The sequence below is a fragment of the Uranotaenia lowii genome, unplaced genomic scaffold, assembly GCF_029784155.1.
Source record: "Uranotaenia lowii strain MFRU-FL unplaced genomic scaffold, ASM2978415v1 HiC_scaffold_6, whole genome shotgun sequence".
NCBI lineage: Eukaryota > Metazoa > Arthropoda > Insecta > Diptera > Culicidae > Uranotaenia > Uranotaenia lowii.
This window is the reverse complement of record NW_026598533.1, coordinates 109384-126500: the sequence shown is the minus strand read 5'-3', so window position 1 is coordinate 126500 and position 17117 is coordinate 109384.

Below are 17117 nucleotides of genomic sequence, written 5' to 3'. Positions count from 1 at the left end.
TCCTGCTTTTGGGGAGCCTTCGTCGTAGGAGGGAAGGATGGTTGATCCTTTTCGAAATTGCCAAGCTGGCAACCGAACGGGCGCGTACAGTTGTTGTGGCGTTTCGGGATGGAGGTTTAGGGGGAGGAAAAAGATTCTCCTGGGGACTCTGGGGGGAAAAGGAATCAACCGAATCGGTTTTGTTGAGAGGGTGTTCTATCCCGCCGGAGTACAACAACAAAACGACATGATTGAGTCGGTACACAGAAATATTTTTTTTCCTTCGGAACCAACTACTGGTTTACGGGGATTCCGGATTTGACGAGGACGAGAGGAAGGATGCATGGCAGAACACGAGCAGGAATGGGTTAGCCTGATATGTTTTCCCCAACTGCGATTTCTTCTTATTTGAAAAACCATCATTCTATAACTGATGTTGTCGAACAGTTTTCTGATGGGGCTTCCACGGTGAGTTTTCGAAAGACCGTTACGTTGGAAGGAGAAATCATTTTTGTATTTTTACCGCTAGCCAAACGGGGTGACCTTACAGCGTTTTTGGTGGAAAATTTTCATTAAAAAAATAAAGAATTTTTTTATTTTCAAACCATACAATAATTTTTTACATCCGATTCAAGCATGAGGAGTATGTCTATGAGTATGTCTAAGTATGCCTCTAGTATGCGATTAATAACTTAAAACACCTCCTAATTGGAGTAGTGTATAAAGTTTTTCCTTTTTGAATTAATAATCTCTAAAATTTTGTTTTCTTTGGGTACAAACAAAGTGATGGCGGCTTCCGCCCAACTTCAAAATGCTTTAAATGACAGAAAATCGCTTAAAATACCCACAACATGGATTTTTAGGTGAAAGGAATCATTAAGTAGAAGTCGAATTTTGCTGTACGAAGTACTGTAAATGACGGAAAATCGCATGAAAAAAAATTTTTACAAAATTATGACAAAAATATAACAAATTATAAAAAAAAATTATAAAGACAAAAGAATACGAAACTCTGACAAAACTATGAGAATAATATGACAAATGTGATAAAAATATAAGAAAAATAGAGATAAAATTGGAAAAATTTGACAAGAAAATTACAGAGCTATGAAAAAAATAAAAAAATTAAAATTAAATGAAAATATGGCAAATGACAGAAATATGACAATAAAATAAATAAAAATTGCTGAAAATATGACAAAAATTTGAGAAAAATATAGTAAAAATTTGCTAATTTTCACATTAAAATAACAAAGCCCTGACCAAAATATAAAAAATTGAATGAAAATATGACACATAACGCTAATTTGAAAATATAATAAATTAAAATCTGACAAAACTTAATAAATTGACTGGATAATGACATAATTCGAAAATACTTTGACAAATATTTGACAACATTAGGGAAATGTTATTAAAATATGACAACTATAATAACTAATGAAAAATGATAAATACGACAAAACTTTGCAATAAAATAACGAAATTCTGCCAAACTATGACAAAAATATAACAAATGTGAATAAATATATAAAAAAGCTATGACAAAAATATGATAAAAATGAAACAAAGTTATGACCAAAAAAAACAAAGTTAAAGTTCCGTCAGATTTTTGTCATTTTATTTTCAATTTTTGTCATAATTTTGTAATTCATTCATTTGTCGTATTTTTGTCATAGTTCTGTCAGTTCTTTTCATAAGATTGTTTTTTTTTTTTTTTTGTTCCATAGTTTGTATTTTTTGGTTTGATTGTAGTCGTTTTAACAGGCAATTAACTTGCCAACTAAACTACATTCATCACAAGCCCATGGTTTTGTCTTAATTTTGTCATTATATGACAAAGCCATGACCAAAATATAAAAAAAAATCCAATAATAATATGACAGATGGCAGATAGTTGATAGTAAAAAAATCTGACAAAACCTTGAATAAAATTGACTAAATAAAAATAAAATTGCAATACAAAACTTGAAAAAAAAATTGATAAACATTTGACAACATTATTGAAAATATGGCAAATGTGATGAAAGTATGATAAAAATTTGGTCATGACAAAGCCATGACCAAAATTTTAAAAATTAAATAAAAATATGACACTTACTAAAACTTACAAAACTTTGAAAAAAAAAAAATAACAAAACTCGAAAAAAAAACTTCGACAAATATTTTACAACATTATGGAAAATATGAAAAATGTGATAAATATATGATAACTCAAATTACTAATTAAAAATGACAAATATTACAAAATTTTGTAATAAAATATGTAACGGAGTTCTGACATTATTATGACAAAAATATTAAAAATGTTAAAAGAATATGACAAAGCTATGACAGAAATGAATTAAAAATGTAACAAAATTATGTCAAAAAAAAAACTAATTTATGACAAAAAATTGACCGAGATTTGTAATAGTTCCGTCAGATTTTTGTTGTTTAACTTTCAATTCTAGTCGAAATTTAATTAATTTTTCATTTGTCAAATTTTTGACATAGTTCTGTCAGATTTTTGTTTCAATTTATTGTAAATTTTTTTTCATGGTTTATCTTTTTTTTGGTTCGATTATAGTTGTTTTAACAGGCAACTAACTTGCCAACTAAGCTACATATATCATAAGCTCATAGTTTTGTCTATATTTTGTTATTATTTCGTCAAAATTTTATCATATTTTAATAACACATTTTTTCATAATACTTTGCGGATTTTTGCCAAATTTAGTTGATTTTTTGCAATTTTACTAATGTATTTGTTATCAATTTGTCTTTTACTTATATTTGTCAGAATTTTGGTTCATTTTTTTTATTTCATTCTTCATAATTTTGTCAGATTTTTTTAATTGTTTTGTCAAATTTATGTCATAATTATGTTAAATTATTGTTGTAATTTTGAAAAATGTAACGAAATTATGACAAAAAAAAACAAAATTATGTCAAAAAATTTGTTACAGTCCCGTAAAATGTTTGTAATTTTACTGTCAATTTTGTCATAATTTAATCGTTTTTTCATTTGTCATATTTTTGTCATAGTTCTGTCAGGTTTTTTTGTTTCTTTTGATTGTAAATTTTTTTTAACAAAGTTTGTCTTTTTATTGGTTCCATTGTAGTCGTTTAATTTTTTTATATTTTGTTATTTTTTCGTCATATTTTAATAATATTAGTCATATTTTTGTAACATATTGTTCATAATATTTTTTGGATTTTTAGCCAATTTTTTTTAAACTTTTGTAATTTTACTGTCGTATTTGTTATCAATTTGTCATTTTTATACTCATATTTGTCATAGTTTTGTTGTATGTTTTTATCTCATTCTTCATAATTTTGTCAGATTTTTTGTCATTATTTTGTCAAATTCGTGTTGTTATTTTGTCATCATTTTGTAATCTTTTTGTCAGAACTTTGCGGTAGTTTTTCCCATTTGTTTTTTTTTGTTTATTTGAATTTAAAATTTACCACCTTTGTAGTAATTTTTTTTATAGTTTTACCATATGTTTGCCAGAGTTTTGTGATTTTATAGTAATTTTTTTTGTTATTATTATGTGCAATTTGTTGTCAAATATTCATCCCAATATTGGTTCTGTCAATTTTTGATCATAATTTTGTCATACTTGTCAAAACTCTGTCATAGTTTTTCACACTTTTTTTTAACTAACTGACACCATGAATCTCAATGGAAAGAGAGTTGACATAGTTGGGCTATTTTTGTGATTTTTTTATACCTATATGTTTTTCATAATTTTGTAATAGTTTTGGCAAAACTCTTTCACCACATTTGTCGTATTTTATTCAAAGTTTTATCATTTTTCACTTTTTCGTTTTTCATATTTTTTTATAGTTCATTTTTGTAATTTGATTGTAAATTTTTTTTGATTCCTTGGGGTCAATTTTTTGAATATTTTCAAAGTTGTCATAAGAAAAAAAAAACAATTTCAAAACTTTCATTTTTAAGTTTTGAATTTTTCTATTTAAATAGTTTTCAACAGGAAAAAGAATTGAAAAAATCTTATTCTATTTTAAATTATAAAAAAATTGTTAAAAAAAAACTCATAAATTGAAGCAAATTCAAAATTCGTAACAATTTGCCCGTGTTAATTAAGACAGAAGAGATAATTAGTGACAATATTTCCAAAAAAAAGTTGCTTCTTTATTTCATTACGTAACTCAAATTTCTGAATTATTCAGCAAATGGCCAAAAAATTCAAATTTAACACTTCAAGCTGTTTTCGTAGGACCGCGCATAGTTCGAATTATGGGGACGTTCACTAATTACATAAGCACGATTTTGGAAATTTTTAATCCTCCCTCCCCCCCTGTTAGACAAAGTAGGATTTTTCAAACTACCCCCCCCCCCCCTTGTAAGAACTTACGTTTTTTATTTGTTGAGCACAATTTATACAAACAACAGATGAAATGTCAAAAACGATTATAGAAAATATAGTTTAAGACATAGCATGTTCGGGAACGATACGCTTCCATAAATTTTCACAATCGAATGAACAATATATAATTAAAATTCCGATTAAAAAAGAATGTAAGATTAGGTTAACACAAGATGCCATAAAAACTGTTATATTTTATACCAAAAAATCATAAAAATATTAAAAAACATAATTCTGTACTACTAGAATTGAAGGAAAAATGTTTAACGACAACTACGTTGTCAACTGACCAAAAAACTCAAACTCGTTTCAGATTTCAGCGGTAAGCGATAAAGTTTTAGGATTTTTTGGTAAATCGTTTGTAAAATTTAGAATTGGTAGTGTCCATCACTGAAAAAACTGTCCAGAAATTCATTATTTAAAACCCCTCATATTGATTTTTAAATATTTTTTTCTTGATGAAGTAATTTTCGAAATATGATAGATTTAAATTGTGGTGTCACAATGCGCTACTTTCCTTTTTGTTTCTATAAATTTCTCAATTAAAAAGATTGTTATGAGAAAAAGCGAAAACTGAGATGACCTTTATAATGATGTGATCTATCCAGTGTCTTTGGTGGCTGGTTGCTTTGAAATGATTCTCTATAAATTTTATAGAACCAGCATTTTTTTCATTGATTCAAAGACATTCAAAGATAAATAACAAAACATCAAAAATAACCAACAGATAGGCAGCGAGAAAAAAATAAAACCTGAGTATTGTGGTTTCGTATGGCTGTGACGAATTATCAATGTAATATTTCTTACGTAAGAATTTTGGAAACACATCTACCCCCCTAGTAAGAGATTGTAAGCAAATGTGAAACCCCTCCACCCCCCCTTTGTGCTTACGTAATTATGGAACGGCCCCTATAATATCCCATACGGTCTATTGCTTCGTTTTGAACATTACTTACATGCATTCGGCTAAGAATAAGTAGATCACAATTGTGATGTGGGAGTGAAAGCGGCCATCTTGGATTTCAAGATGACGTCTGATAGCGAAATTTATCTTCTACTCGTAGATCTCTTTCAACTAGTAACCATATTGTGGGAGTTTCAAGCGGTTTTCAGTGATTAAAATCATTATAATGCTCAACGGAAGCCGCCATCTTGGATTTCATGGTGACGTCAGAAAGGAAAAATTCGGTTTATTTTAGTTTAGCTCTTTCACCCAATATCCATATAGTGGCAGTTTTTTGCGATTTACAGCATTTAAAGTTAAGCGAAAGCCACCATCTTGAATTTTGTGATAGCAGAATTCGACTTCTACTCGTTTAGCCCTTTCACCTTATAACCATATTGTGATGATATTTTCAGTAATTTACAGCTTTGAAAATAAAAGCGGAAGCCGCCATCTTGGATTAATGATGGCGTCGAGCAACAATTTTTTCATCCTACTATTTGAGCAATTTTACTCAATACTCATACTGTAGATATATCCATACCACTTCCGGTAATTTGAAGTTTTCTCAGTTTTTTATTTATTTTTTTTATTTTATCTCGAAACCAACATACATAACTTATCAAAAGTGTGTAAAGATAGGAATATCAATTCAATGTTTTGACATCTTGATCGAGAATTGTCACTTAGTTTTATGGCGGTTTAATAATCCCAGCTAACATGAAATCGTAATAGAAATGATAATCCAAATCGAATATTAAGATATTTTCAATAACCAACGTAAACAAGTTGGTATTGAGTGATTTTCTATCATTCATTTACGACAAGCTTTGCCCAAAAAAAGTTGAATCGGATAGTAGTTTAGTCAATTCGTAAATATGTCTCCAAATAAATGAGACTATGCTAATCCGACATTTACGATTTGAGTAAACTGATTTACGATAAATGGACGATCCTTCCTTCTTTCTTTCTTTGACCGGTTCGTGAACAGAAAATCTTACGTATAGAGCTATAGCGCGAATCATATCAACTGATAAGTTGGCATCGTGGAAAGATACCGGACAGCCAACTCGGAGGACAGGCGCTCAATTCTCGGTTGTGGAAATTTTTTTCTCGTTTTACTCAAATAACTTAAAATCGTTTATTTTGCTTTTTGTGGGGATAGCAAATCGTTAAAATCTTGTCATTGTAGATATATCGCCTCCACTTTTGTAGCTATATGCTATTTTGGTAAGTTTAATACAATCTTTTCATCTGGTATATTTGTTTGAATAATTCTGTTGTTCCTGCGATATACCCTCTTAAATGTTTGCTGGGAATCAAGAACTGAGTGCTATTAAAAAACATGCAAAAGAATGTTTGAAGCAAACTTCAATGTTTAACTCTTTCAAAACAACTAAAACAATATGATTAATAAAAGCTTTTTTAGCATTTTCAAAACTATGTGAAAATGTATGGTCGAAACAAAAATATAAGTATTTTGCATGACCATAACAAAACCGTCATAAAACGAGCTGCACAAAAAATGCCATAATAAAACTTTCTAATGCTAGTTGGCTTAATCTGTGTTACTTGGAAAGCAGTATGTGCGAATATGTGTAGTTCGAAGAAAAGAAAAGAAATAAATTAAAATATTCAGATGAATAATTTTTTTTTATTGGGGATGAATAAACCAATTGGTTTAAAATCCCAAAAAAAAAAAATATTTGTGTAGGAAGTATTTTTGTTCGAAATAAAATTTTACATTCCTGACTTAGTAGAAAAAAATGATTTTTTTCCTAATAAAACTTCACAAAAGACATCGTGAGACTCCAACGAAGTTTGGCAAGGGTTTACTTCACACCAAGGGTGGTTATAATGGAGTTGACAGCCAATATCGGTACAAGTTTTTTTGTTCTATCTACGATTCCTAATGGGGAGAGAGTAGAGACAATCCGAAGTAGGTACCCCTACGTGTTTGTCATACTACATGTCGTTAAATATTGAATCAGCGATACCCACTTTTGAATGCGTCATTGTTTGTTGCAGCTAGGTATTTACCAAAAAGAACCCACATTCGATAACGGACCAACGATGATGTTAGGTTAGCCGAAGAAAAAAGCATTGCTATCAACCGATTCCCAGTAGGCTTAGCCACAATAATTCATAAACCGTTTCGGCTTGATAAGGACCGATGCGGCTTAAGCGATAATCAACATATAGCCTAGCGGTAGGAACCGTGTGTGTTATCATAATCTGTTAGGGTAACACTAATCCCATGGAAGTTGGATGTAGAAGAAGATTGGGAAGACGAAACAATCTTGAAATCGCTCAAGTGCCATCAATGTTCCGAACGAAACCGTAAAACACCACCACCCTATTTCCCACAGAGGAAGCTACATAGCTAGAGCTATCCGTCCGTTTGGTTCCTATAGTCGATGGATGTGGTCCCCCGTATCTGCTGGTGGAAACCGCTGCATCACGCTGCTGCTTTGAAAAAGTTGCCACAAGGCGGCGGCGACGGCAGTAGGGACTTGTTTTGCTGAAACCCCCCAGTCACCGACCAAGAGAAGAAGATTGGCGGTGGGAAACGAAGACGGGGAAGAGATCGCGGAAGCGTTGCTAACCTATAAGCTCGACGCGGCACAGTTATAAATGTGGGGAAACGTTGATGGTTACTCCGCCGTCGTCGTCCGTCAGTAAGTAGGCGATGGGATGGTGAGATCGTGAGGTGGAAGAGAACAAGGGGAAAGACAGAGAATTTCGCGCGCGTCTTTTGATGGAGCTGTTGTCGGATCGGATAGTTGTTGGGTGGATGGCAAGCGGGTGCGATATTCGAGCCCTCTCTCGCGATGGGTGGTGGGTGAGCGAGGGGCGCTTGAGTGATGTGTAGAATCCGAAAGCAGGCAGGCACAGGCAAACCGGCATACAAAAATAAAGTGTGGGTTGGGCGGCCGTTCTCTCTCCGGCTCTGTTAGGGATCCTGAAAGGACGTCATGTGGACCGAAGCACAACACCAACCATGGAAGGATGTGGCTGGGAGAAGTCTGAGGGAGGAAGCAACGATTGAGGACGAATTTCTGACGAACTGTGTTTTTGTGCAATGCACAGCTTAGCGTGAATGGTGTGCGCGAGCGGTGGGTTTCCGCCAAGCTCTCGTGAAGGGGTGCCGAAGGGGGCGGATTTGGTTCTGTCAAAGGGGGGTGGGAAGGTCTGCAATGGGGATCCGGGTAGAGAGCGTCAGAGTGAAGCGAGAAAATGAAGAGAATAAGCTGGTTCGAACAAGAAGCGCATCGAGTAGCGGCAACAGCAGCAGCAGAAATGACTGTGAAGGATCAGAGTTGGCCTGGTGTAGGAAAATTCTAGGGAAGAAGGCCGCCGGGACGGAAAGGAATAATAATAGCAATAATAAAACGAAATGAAAGTTATGCCAGGAAACAAGCTAGGGCTGAGTGCAGAAGAGCGACGCCGGGTAAACAGCAGAAGAACTCGCTCGAAGGCAAAAGCATAGAAATTACTAAATGTAGACAAGGCACGGTCGTTGCCGGGCAGGCAGGCGGAAAAGCAGAAAGGGCAGAGAGCAGGTCGTTGACGAAGGGTCGGTTTGCCGAGAGTGCCGACCGAGCGTTGTTATGATGGGAAAGGCAGGGCAGCCGGCGTATGCGAACGATGGAAACCATCGTGAGGAGGTAGGCAAAGCGGAAGGTTGGAAGCCGGCAGCTGAACGAAGCAATATAAAAGCGAGAAAATGTTCGACTCCACGTGGAGTCGGTTAGAGCGATGTGAGAGATTACAACAGCTTTTTCGTAGCCAGCCAATGAAAACTCGAGCTCGGGTAATATTTATGAAAAGAAACCAATATTTTTGCTCTCGCTCTCGCGACCACCGTTGTCCGTTTGCCGTTTTCGTTGTCTCGTCGTAGTCGTAGTCGTCATCGTGGCAGTCTCGACTCTTTTGGGCGCTCTTGTTGGACGAATATATTTCTGGTGTGATGTTTTTTTTTGCTTCCCCAGGACGTAGGCGAAGAACGGAATGGAAGTTTACAGGGCTAAGTGGCACGAACTGAATCGTTTGCCGTTGCGGCAATGTGTTGGCCAGGCCGTCGGCGGAGGGCAGGCAGAAAACGGAGGAACGTAAATATAACGTACAAATACCCGGGGGGATAAGAAAAATAAGAACGCCGCCGATCCAAAGTTGGCACTGCTGCTGGCTGACTGACTGGGAAAAAGAAGTGTGTGGTGAGTAAAGTGTGTGTATGAGCGCACATTTTTCGTGGAAGAGATAGCGCGCGGCTACAGAATACCACACTGGCTGGACTTGGACCAAAGTTTCCAGAAGATCACAGCAAGAAACCAGCCAGCGAGAAAAAAAAAAGACGAAACCCAAGAGATCTAGAAGGGGAACGGAATAATAATAACAACAATCAAGTGCAGAGAATTATAAGCCCAGCAGCGGAGAGACCACTGCGGAGACTAGGGCTCTTGCTTGGATGGGAAGCTGCGAAGCCAACAAAACGAAGCATAGGAAGAAAGGAAAACTTTTTCTGCCGATCTCAAGAACCCCCTCAACAGAAAAGAAGGGCTCTGACTCAGAAGAAACATCATCTTCAGAAGCAAACATACAAACACACCCCAACCGAATCTCCACGGAGGAGTGGAGCGGAAACAATTGGGTGGAATCGAAGAAGGGTTGAAGTGTGCACCACACACATTTTTTCCACCAACAACAACATCCCACTAGCTAGGTTTTCCAAACCTAGAAGGGAGACGGAATCAAGAATGAAAGCGGGAAAAAGCGTTATGATATGATGATGCTTGAGCCATCCTAGCCTTGGTACTGCAATAAAGATTGAAGAGACTGACTGGGAAAGGGCTCTCACAGGAGTTCGGAAACCCACATGGGAAATAAAATGTTAGAACTGAACCGTCATATCGGTACATATGTAGGTACATATCTACCGATTTGAATGGGTTTAGCTCGTTTAGCTACATTCTAGCTGCGTTCACCCGCTTATTTGGATATTGCTCTAACAGGCAAGTACAGCGTACGTCCGCATTTTTGTATGGTGCAATGCCATTTGCCGGATTGCCTGCTTTTTTTCGGGAGCATTTTGGCGGAAATTGATAATGAAAATTTAACCAAATTCAGGAGGACGCGTGATTGCGTTTCCTGCTTAGGATTTCGTTTGAATTCAATTTCCGAAGTTATATGACCTAATGGTTGTAGCACAGATGAATATAAGAATTTAGCATATGAGGTTTTATTAAGCATTATGTGGTGGAAAAAACCCACAGGCGAAAATGTGTATTTCACCTTCAATAAGAGATTTAAACTAAATAGCAATTATCTCGGATTTCAAATTTAAAGATATACATAGCTATGAGAACTCTACCGCCTGACTTCTTATCGGACTCTTGAAGGTTCCTGTCGTCCCTTAAAACACTAAGCATACTTCCAAAGATCTCTTTACTTTTAACGCTTTCGTCCCAGTTAAAAATGAAGAGATCTTTGAAAGTAGGTTTATTGTTTTAAGGGACGATAGGAACCTTCAAAGGTCTGAGAAGAAGATGGATATATAGATATATCATAGATATATCTTTAAATTTTAAATTCGAGATAATTGCTATTTCAAAATTTCATGAATTTGAACAAAATTGGGTAAAAACTTTTATTGAAGGTAGAATGCACATTTTTGCCTGTGTTTATTTTCTACCACATAATGCTAATAAACCTTTATCTATATGAAAAATTCTTAATCTGCGCAGCAAACAAACGAATAGAGCAACTTCCAAAAGTTAAAGTTCACATATATTTATGGGGACTTTAATCAACGCAATGCTGACTTCATCTCAGTCTTTGAAAATTAGTTTCCTACTTCCAGTCATTGGCGAAAACAATACTTTGCATTACATATTTGACGAAATTGCCTAGTTAGGTCCAAACCCGGTTAATCACGTAAAAAATCAAGGAAATCGTTATCTAGATCTTCTTTTGACTAATATTCTTGAAGATTTCTGTGTGATCGAATCGTTTAATTCATTGTGGAACAATGAAAAGTTTCATACAGCGATTGAATTTTCCCTTTAATACATAAATACAATAGACCCAATGACTGTGAGTATGAAGAAGTACTCAAATACAAACTGGCAAACTATGCCAAAATAAAAAAAAAAAACTTACCTACCTGTGTCAATTGGCAACAAATTTTGATAGAAGAAGGAAATGTCGAATCAGCGGGGTTTGCGTTTTATAGTATTTTGAACAAAATCATTTAAGAAGACATTCCATTAAAGAAAATACGACGCCCTGGAAATACTAGACATTAGACTGAGTCGATTTGGGGTCATTTTTGAATTTCTTAAACCCTGAGGTCTTAAAAGCTTCGTTTTGGTCCAAAACTCATCCATGATTTTTTGCAAAATTTTAAAGTAACGTTTACAGCCTAGCGAAGTATTGCAAGATCACTTTTCATGCCATACTTCGTGGGGCACAATCAGTGGTGTCAATTGAATTCATGATTTATCAATCCAAAAAGACATACACCTGTTAAACAGCTAATAACTTTTTTGTTTAAAAAGATACGAAGTTATGATATTCGACAAACTTGTTCAGCGGGAAATTTCCTTGAAGAAATTTATAAATTGGCACAAAAACCATTAGCAGGCTCGGTTCCACAGAAGAAACAAAAATGATGTTGATTTTTCAGTACAAAATATTCAATTTTCCCATACCAACCTAAAAGTTCAAATTTACTCATGTAAACGTTACTTAAAAATTCTGCAAAAAATCATGGATGAGTTTTGGACCAAAACAAAGCATTTAAGACCCCAGGGTTTGAGAAATTCAAAAATGACCCCAAATCGACTCAGTCTACTAGACATCCAATTTGGTTTAACAAAAATATATTAAAAACATTGAAAATCGCCAAAAAAACCACTTAAAACGCACAGAAAGTACAAAATCAGAGAAAACCTTGCAAATTATTTATAAATATGCAACCAACTGAACTCAGTCATCAATAATGCATTTGTTGAGTTCAATGTAAAAACCGAGCTTGAAATAAAGTCCTGCTCAAAGAACTTCTTTAATTACGTCAAAACAAAACTTAAAACCGTCAATTTTCCATCAATAATGCAACTTTATGAACATGATGGTGATAAATCAGATTAAATAGGCAATCTTTTGAAAAATTATTCCCAAGAAATTTATACTACTAATTCGGAAGAAAATCGCGACCGTGATTAATTAGCATTTTATCCAGATTATCCTAGTAACATTGAAGACAACTACCTTCATGAACAGGATATCTTGAAGGGTTTGAAAAATTGAGACCCCTCAAATGGACCTGGGTCGGAAGGATTGTTTTAGCTTTTAAATATGTCACAAGAAACAGAAATTTTCTCTATAGTATGGAAAAGCTCATTTCTGGTTGATATTTTTCAAGACTGGGAAGAAAGCTGACGTACGTAATTATCGTGGAATTGCAATTATCTCTTGCATTCCCAAGCTTTTTGAGTCAATTGTAATTGATTTTTTATCTTCAAATAAAAACCGAGTGATAGCCACAAAACAAAATGGATTTTGCAAAAATCACTCAACTTCTACAAATTTACTGGAATTCGTAGATTATTATTATTATTATTATTATTATTATTATTATTATTATTTCATTTATTCATCGAACATATTTGTTTAAATGAATTTTAATATATATAAAAAAACAGATCAGATAGAATTAAATAGACTGGACTGACGAACACGACGAATAAATCGACTAGCTGGTTCATTGAACTGGTGCAGATGTTCAGCGTCCTGGAATACTCGCATCATCGCACTCAATGGCTCATTATAGCAGTAGGATGTTCGGTGGACTCGAGTTGATAGCAACGAGTGAGATCGTAAGGTCCTTAATGGCGCACTAAAGCATATCATTTCCAGCAAGTGTGGTGACTGGACCTCACCGTTCAATAATTTAGCGACGAATGTTGCTTGTTGAATCCTTCGGCGGCGTTCCAGTGTTTCAATACCCAAAAGCTGGCAGCGGTTGGGATAAGCGGGAAGATCCTCAGGATGGTGCCATGGCAGATGTCGTAGGGCGAATCTTAGAAAACGCTTTTGTATGCGCTCAATTCGTAGGATCCAACACAGCTGGTAGGGGGCCCAGACGATTGCAGCATGTTCAATTATGGACCGGACGAGTGCACAGTACAGCGACTTCAAGCACAGCGGATCAGTAAATTCTCGTGCTATTTTTGAAATGAAACCAAGTTGTCGATTGGCTTCATTTATGACGGTTGTTCGATGGCTGTTGAACGTGAGCTGTGCATCAAGGGTAACACCTAGATCGTCAACTTCCAATACCCTTTTAAGATGCTGATGATCGATGCTATATTCGTGTAGAATGGGTGATTTTTTTCGATGGAAGGTAATTACATAGCATTTAGGGACACTGACAGATAACTTATTCAGTCTACACCATTCACTAAACCGATCGAGCAGCGATTGGAGGTGAGCACAATCCTCGGAGCATTCTATTGGGACATATATTTTCAAATCATCAGCGTATGCAATCTTAGTTCCATCATCCAAACTGATTATCAGATCGTTGAAAAACAATACAAACAGCAGAGGTCCAAGATTGCTTCCCTGAGGCACACCAGACCGATTTATGAAAGGAAAGGATATGCTGTCACCAAATTTAATTCTGATACACCGATCTGTGAGAAAGGATTCCAACCAAACAACCATGTTCTCATGAACACCAAGTTTAGATAGTTTGGCAAGCAATATTCTGTGAATAATCCTGTCAAATGCAGCCTTGATGTCGGTGTAAACAGCATCTACTTGCTTTTTAGACTCCATCTGGTTCAGGCAAAACGATGTGTATTGCAAAAGGTTTGTACTCACCGATCTACCAGGCATAAACCCGTGCTGTTCAGCCGCAATATATTGGGATGAAGCTCGTAATAGAGCGCCACTCACGATGATTTCGAAAAGTTTAGAACCTGCCGACAAACTAGTAATACCTCGATACTGCTTGACATTTCTTCGGTCACCATTTTTAAATATTGGAACCATAAATGAATTTTTCCATTTTTCAGGAAATTTGCGTTGCTGAAGAGATCTGTTGTAGATTCGTGCTAGAGGCATTGAAAGAGCTTCGATGCAGCGGCAGTAAATCACAGCTGGAATTCCATCAGGTCCGGGAGCGAATGAGGCTTTCAATTTCTTCGCAGCATTTACAATTAGCTCTTGGTTAATTACAAAATTGTTAAGCTCTATTGCATCAACTGGAACATAAGAGTTGGCTACGCTGCACTCAGATTCGGAGGAAACAGTGTCCGAGAAAACCGATCGGAAATGCTCAGCAAATAAATTGCAACAGGTATCTGGAGAGCTAGCAACAGCATCATGGTAAAAAACGGAGGTCGGTATGGGGCTCGTTTTGCGTTTTGAGTTTACAAAAGTCCAAAAACTTCGCGGATTACTGCGTAAACTAGACTGTAAGCGTAAGACGTGGAACTTATACAAGGATTCATTCAGTCTACGGTAAGCAACGCTTGCTGCTTTGAACTGTCGTTGAAAATACTCAGTTCGATTTTTTCTAAGTCTCCGTAGACAAGCATTTTTTTCGCGTCGTAGTTGCCGCAAGGTGGGCGTACTCCAAGCCGGCGACATAGGTGCTTTAAACTTCGGAACGTGCGAATTCAACCAGAACGAATCTGTCATTGCATCAACTGACAAGTCTCCAAAAATTGCATCCCAGTCAACACAGTTCAAGTACTCAATAAGCAACGCAAAGTCCGTCTTTCGGAAATTTAAAGGCCTGTTCCTAGGTTCGAAGGTATTTGGAGAACCGTAATTTGTAGACAGAGCAGCGGGTAAATAAAAAACGATGGGCGGGTGATGCAAGTCTATCGGTACGAGAATATCGGGAGCATTTCTTATTAAGATTTGTTCCTCACAAGAGCCAAAAACGAGATCAAGTATTCGTCCGAGATGATTACTGATAGCGTTGAATTGATTCAGATTGAGCGAATTCATTCTATCTATCAAGGAGCTGGCGGCAGCACTGATCGGTGTAACATTTAAGAGTTTAGCACCTACATCACTCGGCTCCCACAACAAACGAGGTTGGTTATAATCCCCACATACCACGACGGTCTCGCCAGCAGAAGCACGGGTGCACAGCTCGCGAACAGTAGCTACGTGGGACTCCAAAATGTGCATACAGTTACACTTATCGGGTGGCACGTATATAGCACAAAAAATAAACTTTTTCCCGTTGATATTCGCTGCAACACAGACTTGTTCCAAGTCATTTCCGCAATGAGTGGTGACAAAACTGCTCACGTGGTGTTGTTTAACGGCAATCAGAACTCCACCAAAGCTTTTTTTCAAACTATTTCTTGAGCTGCGGTCGCATCGAAAAACAGAGTACCTATTGCTGAATAGTTGGGCAGCATTGATTGAATCCGTCAAGCCAGTTTCGGTCAATATGATAACATCGTAGCTGCAATCGATAGTTGCCAAATAGAAGTCCTCTGTTTTGGTGCGTAGGCCCCGAACGTTTTGGTAATAGCACCAAGCTGTGTCGTTGGGTTGAGTAGACGGAGTCCTGTTCGATGCAAGGCTAGAAGGCAAAAATGCATCACTGGGTGAAGTGCTCGAAGCAGACGAATACTTGCCGTGACATGGCAATTGGAAGCCTCCCTCTGAACCACCTGACCGATCAAATGCAATTAAATGCAATGGATAATGGAAATCATGTTGAGGCATTATATATAGACTTTAGCAAAGCATATTTGATCGTATTGATACTATTTTATAAGCTGCAAAAAATTGGAGTTGATTTAGGACTTCTGAATCATATTCAACAAACAGACAGCAGATAATAAAATTTCATGGAAAGAAGTCAAATCAGGTGGTCCACAAGGCTCACATTTAGAACCACTTATTTTCATCTTGTTCGTAAACGACAATAGTTTCATCAATAAAAAATCTTTAAATTCTTATATATGCCAACGACACCAATGAACCATGAACATATGGAATTGTTGCAGAATGCAATAGACATATTCTACACCTGGTTTAAGTAAAGTTTACTCGAATCAAATGTTAATCATTGTAACTCAATATCACTTTGCAGAAAACTTTCATCTCCAAATATTGTCATTACACTAGGAAATCAGGATGTACAAAGATGTTAGAAACTGAGAGATTAAGTAGTTAACCTGGATTCCAAACTTACTTTTATTGACCACTATAACATTATTATACATAATGCGAATAGCATGTTAGGATTAATAAATCGTTTCTGCTACAACTTGTAAGACCCTTATACCATCAAAACTCTTTTTTTTGTCTATGTGAGGTCTGGTCTTGAATATTGTAGCATGTTGCATGTAGATCGACATCCAAACACTCAGCAAACGGTGAGAGTATGTAATGATTACTTTTGTAAACGATATTGTTTCGCAGATAGTTGATACAGCAGAACAAGTTTCCAAATTAAATTTTTAAGCGCAGACGTCGTCTAGGCTTAGAAACCTTATTATAATTGCTTTTAATCATAATTCATAAGAGTATTTTAAGTCATTGAACTTGCAAACCTAATTATGTTTGTATTTTTGGACAGTTTCAATCAAAACCAACATTATATGTGTGCAACTCAGATCACTACGCAAGATCATACTGGACTGAACCGTTCCATCGGCCGACTGTTGAAGGAAAATATTTATGCCTACCCTGAGAAAATGTGCTCTTGTAAGCATTCGTACATAGGTGTCCCACACATTATGTGTCTACAAATGATTGACAAAATATATAAAGGCGAGGCT